At 36.4% G+C, this 7,839-nt stretch overlaps 1 pseudogene; it reads left to right on the top strand.

Annotated features, from left to right (window-relative positions):
• The first annotated feature begins 6,885 nt into the window (after positions 1-6,885).
• On the top strand, positions 6,886-7,703 carry LOC149574852 (sialyltransferase-like protein 1 pseudogene; annotated as a pseudogene).
• Positions 7,704-7,839: the final 136 nt, after the last annotated feature.

Raw genomic sequence — 7,839 nt, 5'->3', positions numbered from 1 at the left:
AAGCAACGAAGATAAGTTTCCAAGCATTTATTGACAATTTCAGTTTGACCATCAGTTTGTGGGTGATAGCCCGAACTCATCTTCAGTTTGGTGCCAATTTTCTGAAACAGTTCAGTCCAAAAATGACTGGTAAAAGTTGCATCACGATCAGAGACAATGGAAGAAGGGAGTCCATGAAGACGAAATATCTGGTCCATGAAGATTTGTGCAACAGAAGAGGCAGTATAGGGGTGGCTGAGGGCACAAAAATGACTATATTTCGAGAGACGATCAACCACAACCAAGATCACTGTCTTGCCACCGGATTTAGGAAGCCCTTCAATGAAATCCATAGAAATATCAGTCCAAATCCATGTAGGGATAGGCAATGGTTCGAGCAAGCCAGGAAGGAGGGTCGTTTCACCCTTGTGGCGTTGGCAAGTATCACATTCAGCCACCATCTGTTGAATCGTCTATTTCATCCCTTTCCAAAAGAAGTTTCTCCTTGCTCGCTCATAAGTTTTGAGGAAGCCTGAGTGCCCTGCTGAAGGAGAAGCATGGAGTTCATAAAAAATAGCCTGATGTAGAGCTGGGTTCTGAGGAAGCACTAGCCGACCCTTGTATCGAAGAGAAGCACCATCCCAAGAGTAATGTGGTATAGCAGAAGGATTATTGGCTAGCTGGTGAATGATTTGAGATAAAGAAGAGTCACTGTCATAGCCCTGCTGAACAGACGCTAACCAATTGGGAATGGGCATAGAAATAGCGAAAAGGGAAGCTTGATTATCAAATGTGTGAGAAAGAGCATCTGCCACAATATTCTCCTTACCCTTCTTGTAGGTGATCTCATAATCATACCCCATGAGTTTGCTGACCCATTTCTGTTGTGTAGGAGAGGATACCCATTGTTTCAGGAAGTATTTCAGGCTTTGGTGATCGGTTGTGATGCAAAAATGACTCCCTAAGAGGTATGGCCGCCACTTCTGTACAGCATGCAAAATAGCCATCATTTCTTTTTCAGAAGTAGAGAGGGCTAGATTCTTACCAGAGAGGGCTTTGCTAGTGAACGCAATAGGATGGTCATCTTGCAGGAGAACAGCACCCAATCCATTGCTGCAAGCATCACTCTCAATAGTGAAGGGATTGGAAAAATCTGGCATTGCGAGAACAGGTGTACTGCACATAGCATGTTTCAGTTGTTCAAATGCAGTCTCAGCAACAGGGGTCCAGGAGAAGGCATCCTTTTTTAACAGAGCTGTCAATGGTGCTGCAATTTTCCCATAATCTTTGACAAACTTGCGGTAGTAGCCAGTCAACCCCAAAAAACCCCGAAGGCTCTTGAGAGTTTTAAGATGCGGCCAAGTTTTTATGGCATCTATTTTTGTAGGATCCACCCGCACTCCATGGTGTGCAACAATATGCCCGAGATACTCCACTTCCTCCTGGCCAAACACACATTTAGATAGTTTTGCACAGAGTTGATGATCAGAGAGAAGTTGCAAGACAAGCTCCAGATGATGGAGATGCTCAGCCCAAGTTTTGCTATATATGAGGATATCATCAAAGAAGACCAGAATGAATTTCCGGAGGTATGGTCGAAATATGTTATTCATCACTGCCTGAAATGTTGAAGGAGCATTCGTGAGGCCAAAGGGCATGACTAAAAATTCATAGTGACCATCATGTGTGCGGAAGGCAGTTTTAGGGATATCCTCCTCATTAACCCGAATTTGATGATACCCAGAACGAAGATCTAACTTGGAGAAAAAATGAGCCCCATGAAGTTCATCAAGAAGTTCATCAACAACTGGAATGGGAAACTTGTCCTTTATAGTGAGATGATTAAGTGCTCGGAAATCAATGCAGAGTTGCCATGACCCATCTTTTTTGTGAACAAGCAGAACTGGAGAAGAAAAGGAACTGGTACTAGGGCGAATAATACCTTGCTTCAGTAAGTCACGGACAAGTATCTCGATTTCGGTCTTCTGATGAAATGGGTAGCGGTAGGGCCTGATGTTGGGCAGAACACTACCAGGAAGGAGCTGAATACGGTGGTCCTCTGGACGAGAAGGAGGTAATCCCACAGGTTCAGCAAATACACCAGAATACTTGTCCAAAATGTGTTGGAGATCGGCAGGAGTGCTAGAGACTGCTGATGGCTGCATCTGAATGGAATGGAGCTGATGTAATTTGATGTAATTTCCACCCAGCGAGCCCAAGAGAGTGCTCTGATACCAGATGTGATGAACCTCCTTATAGCAATATCGTGAGAATGCTCGAAATAACAGAATACAAAGTGATAGCAGAACTCAGAATGAATCTACTGATCGCAGGCCACTTCGAGGGGGTAACCTCCTTTGAGCAAGCTCAATACAATAAATTCGTCCGTGCCCATCAAGGGCCTCAACCTATTCTTATATACTGAGTACGATCTAGAAAAGTAATACTACCTATGCATGTGGGATAATAAAATATACTCACGGGACGACTTACAAAGCATATGCGTCCAACAACACTACTCTAACAAAATAAACAGAAGGAACACACAGGTTCCTAACAATCATTTGTTTCTCATCAAGGAGATGGTAGCTCTACAAGGATTTGACTAGTGGTGTGAGTAATTGAGACCAACACCTATGCCAATCAACAGAACAATGTTTTCATACAGCAACACTAAAGGTGTTTTACACTTTCATGTGATTTCATTAACATGAAAGTAAGCTTTACAAAGTTTCTCCATCAAGTGATATTTTCAGCACTAATTAGGAGATTGGTTTGGTACATTTCAACATACTTTGTGAGAGATAGATTTAGTAAAAGTGTTGTCATATTTTGAAGTATGTTTGAGGTTGAATTGGTAGAAGATTTTCAGATTTGCTACTTGTAATGAATTCTAAAAGTATTTATTGGTGAATGAGTTTCAAATCTTTGAAGAATGTCAAATTTCCCTTCATCAACTATGAAGCCGGTTACTGAGAATTATACGTCTATTTATACCAAGAGATATATGCCATTATGTTTTGACCAAACCCTATGCCATATAACCTCAAAAAGTATTTACCTAAGTTTAGTGGGAACCATGAAAATTCAACTAGCCATCATGTTCAGATGTTCAATGACTTGGTCAGTGATTTTGAACTTGCTTATGAAGACATTCATATAAAGTTGTTTGTTCAAAATTTAGAGGGCAATGTTAGGTATTGGTTTTCCTTTCTACCAGCATGCTCAATTTCATCTTGGGATGAATTAATTTCAGCCTTCATCAAGCAATTTGGGGAAAGAATAAGCATATCTGATTATTTTGATAAGTTCTTGAAAATCCAAATAGGAAATAATGAGTTAGTTCCTAAATTCAATGTCAGATTTGCAAAGATTTTAAATGAAATTCCCAAAATTTATAAGCTAAATGATCAAGTATGTTTAGTGGTTTACCTTGGTTCATTTGATAAGAAGATGAGCTACTTATTAGGAGATAAAGAGCCCAAGACTTTGCATCAAGCATTCATGACAGCAATAGAGATTGAGAATAACATAAAATATGGCTTAACTCGAAATCACTTCTCTAGGAATGTTTACTAGCAAGATGAGGTGCAAAGCACAAATCAATGTCATAAAGAGTATTTGATTTTAGATCAAAAAATATATACTACTATTTTTGTAAATGATTTGGTTGAAAATTCAAAATTAATGACATGTGAAGATTAAGTCTCTTTGTTGCAAAGAAAAAATGATTCAATTCTTGCTGAATTGAAGGCACATGTTTGTAGTATTATAGCAGCAAAACATAAAGTTAGTTCACTTGATGAATCATACATGCAAGATGTAAGTTCAATCATTCCTTCTCCCATTAATGATTTACATTATGCTGAAAACATAATGAGTCATGAAGAGGAAAGGTATTCATATTAGTATGAGGACAAAGAAGCTGAAATTTATGTGTCAAGTGATGAAGGTGAACTTGCTAATCGAATGTATTATGAAGAAGCATGATGTGAAGATAATAGCAAGGGTTGTTGCTCAAGTCAAGAAGAGGAAAGAGCTAGTATATGTTCATCTTTAGGTGAATCAGATGCAAATTGGGAAGAAGAAAGTAATGATAGAAGTGAGTACTCTTATGCTAGTAGAAGTATGAGTTCTTTTTCTAAATCTAAACGTGAAGTTCTATTTCAAAATTATGCAAATCAGCTTGAGGTTGAAACTTGTGAAGAAGAGTTGTCTACACAATATGAAGATAAGGATTGTTTGTAAAGATGGACTACCTAATTGTGTAGATGAATATATTGAGGATGTGTGCAATGATAATTAACATATGAATGATTCTGAGATTAATACATAAATACCTATATTTGAATCACCTTAATGGAGACAATGCAAGTAATATTGATTCATATTCTACATGCTTCATTGATGGAGTTGATGGTGTGTCTTCTTGTGATGATTCTAATTTTTCTTCTTCATATGCTAAAAGTGTCCATGACAGTGATGTTAAAAATGGTTTTAAAGTTTTCACTAATATGTTATATGGTGAGGAGTTTGATGTTGATCATCACATCACTTGTCATAATGTCTACAAAGGTACTTTGGATGGAATTATCATCCCTCCTTTTGAAGAGCACATGGATAGTTTAGATTTAGTTGAGGATGATCTCAATGATGATACTTTAACCTTCTATTGTGAGATATAAGATTGTTCTTCTTCTGAGTATGATGGTGAAGATGATGATGTTGCATCTAATGAGATGGATGATAAGGTGTTTGATGAAGTTGTTGAAAATCAACATGCACCTTGCACTGAGTTTTATGATGAACTTTCTAATGAGATGACTAATCCACCTGCTGATTTCAAAGAATCATTTGAGGACTCTGGATTAGTTTTAGGTTCTGACATTGATGACATAGTTGAATACAAATTTGATTTCTCATTTGAGTACCATCTGGTTATGCATAAGGATACACAATTTCAAGGTATGTGTGATCCCTTTCCCCATGTTGAGTATGAAGCTTTCATATTCAAGACTAGTAGCATGTAATTTTTATTTGATGAAAAGGATTTTTAGTTTGAGATTGATAGTTGTGAGCATGTTGGCCAAAACTTTCATAATGAGCAAGTGGTTGAAAGTGAAGCTAGTTTTTATATGCATTATGAAAGTCAAGGTGTAGATTTAGTTTTTCTAAGTGGTGTATTTCAAGATGCTGATCTAATTGGAAATAATAGAAATGGTATTTCTAGTTTACCTCATGAGAATGTAGATGAAAATTAGATTTACGACAGAGGTAAAAGTTTTTGACAAGTTTTGGTGGCCTGGGGTCATTATTTGTACATAGTACGAGTAGTTTTTTATTGTTCTCAATAAAGCTATTCGAGAGAAATTTTTTGTTGTCAGGTATGTGGTTTGCTTCTTCCAAGAGGTTTGAATCCTTACCATACCTACAAGGGACATGCATCCCTAGATAGAGCCACTGTTGGGACTCAAAGTCGAAGCCTCGATTTTGAGTACCATTGAGAAAATCAAGCCCCATAAGCACTCTTTAATGCATAAGTACCCGACTATCAATTTGAAGCCCATGAGGTGTTTAATGCTTCTAACATCTTTCATTCAATATATCCACTCATCCATGAAAATAAATTGCTATTCCAATCCATTTCGTAAAGTCCCATTTTGAGCAATCTCCATTTCTACATTTTTGCTTAAGTGTCAAACAACAATAGGAGGCTATGTTTGAAATTAAATATCTTGCACCTAGAAATGTTTCATGACTCACCACTTTGGAAGTATTCCATATCAAAGAGCCTATTTTTTAGATTTTGAGCAGTTTTGAATCCCTCAAAGTTTGTCATTTGTTGATGTCATGTTGATGCAATTTTTTTAAATTTTGGGAAGCCCTATTTGACTTGTTATAATTTTCACCTAGTTGACCAAAATGAGAAAATTCCTATTGTGTTGCATTTTAGTGGTCAAAGACTTTCTATGTTTCAAGTTTGAGCTTATGACGAATCCATTTGGTCAATTTTCAAATGTGATTCCAAATGCAATTTTTAACTTTTTACTGGTGTCAAAAGGAGCAGATTTGTCAGAACCCTTGTTCGTGATGTTATAACTTTGAATCTATGGTAGGTGAGATAGAATAGATTGTACCACTATGTTTTACTCCAAAAAATATTTTAAGTGTACCAATTTTCAAGTCTTGAATAATCTGTCTACACACTTTTTCCAGTCAATTGCATTTGCAAAATCACCTTTTTGTTAGTGTTTCTAGTCTATAAATTCTAAGTAGCCCACTTTGACTAGTAGCCAAATGTGCCCAATTATTTATCATGAGTCTTAATCATAGATTTATGTTTTTCTCATGATAGTGAGTCAATGTCCCAATTTTCATCTTCCCAAGTGTCAGTTTTCCTAGTTTTTGAAGCTGATTCTAAACACGTTTTATTATTTTTTGACATTTTTATTTGTAGGTAATTTTGAGAGGGCAAATTCTATAGCAAATATCTTTTGACTAAAATTTTTTCATGAGATGAGATTTGATAGGATAGGAGTATGCAGAACAAAGAATTGGTGTGCTAGTTTTTAGAGCCTGATTAGGTGTTCTAATCAATTTTTAAGGCCATTCAAAGGACCTCCTGGCACAAAGTTGATAAGTTGCATTAAAGTGATAAAATATTTTAAATAATCAATTAATGCTCAAATTTGAGTTTAATCAGTATCAAATTGATCAATAGGTTACTTTGCAATGTCAGTCATTTGAAAACAAATTATTTTTTAGCCAGACCCACTTTGGGCCTGACTAATTTTTGCAAATTGAATAGACATTGTGGATTGAAATTTTGATGAGTATTATAATGGTCTCTTTTAATCATTACAATTACTTAAAGTGACATGTAATTTTTCTTAAAATTGCACATGTATGCCAACTCTACACAAAGTTGAAAAGACACAAGGCTTACAACATTGCACATCATTGGAGAAGGTAATAACAAATGGATCAGAAAATGATGCAAGGGGAATAGCAAGAAACATGATCAAAGTTGCCAATGGATCTGATGATGAAGTGTTGATTATTAAAAGTTTGATCCATAAAGACTTCATTGCTATGATCGAGGAGCTTCCTAATCTAGTTTACCTTTTCCAAGGTGTGGTACTTCAAAGAGGTGCAAAAGGAATTGGAATAAAGTCCATAGAAATGGCCCTTTTCAATGTGTGATATAGTTGGTATATATGGGTTCACTGTTGACCTAGGTTATACTGAATGGACTCACTATTTTTCAAGTCCACAAAAAGGATGTAATCCATTGTAGGGATAGGCTTATTACCAGCTCCTCGAATGCCTTGGGATAGTCAAAATATCTTTTCCAATGCAAGAATATAGGAAACAAGATTGGTTAGAGACTTTGAGTTGAGAAATGATAAATAGGTCACTTATTGTCATGATGAGGTTGAATGGGTTAAAAAAATGAACGTCTAGATAGTGTTGGACCCTTCAATTCATGCAAGGTTTGGGTAACTATGTCTTCTAAAATTTCTTCCATCTCAAGGTCCCTAAACTTGAGCCTTGTACATATGAGCTCCAACTACAACAAATGAGAGTTACTAAATTTTAGGGATTTGTGCGATGAAGCACATGCACAATACATAGCTATGAAAGATGTTACAATGTACAAGCTAGATGGAAACAAACTGAATGATCTTCTATTTGTGAAGCATCCTTTGGAATTAGAGGCATGATTTGATGCATACTAGGTAGAATTTCTGCTATTAAGAGCTATTTTAATTGCCATGTTGAGCCCAAAATAGATTGGATCAAATTTGTCTAGGAATATTACTATGTTTTTGCATAATTTACATTCAATTTCAAGGATTT

This window comes from Cupressus sempervirens, chromosome 2, assembly GCF_028749045.1.
Source record: "Cupressus sempervirens isolate cs-2001-9-10 chromosome 2, ASM2874904v1, whole genome shotgun sequence".
Taxonomy (NCBI): domain Eukaryota; kingdom Viridiplantae; phylum Streptophyta; class Pinopsida; order Cupressales; family Cupressaceae; genus Cupressus; species Cupressus sempervirens.
Note: the sequence above shows the minus strand (reverse complement) of the source record. Positions and strands in the feature narration are given on the sequence as shown.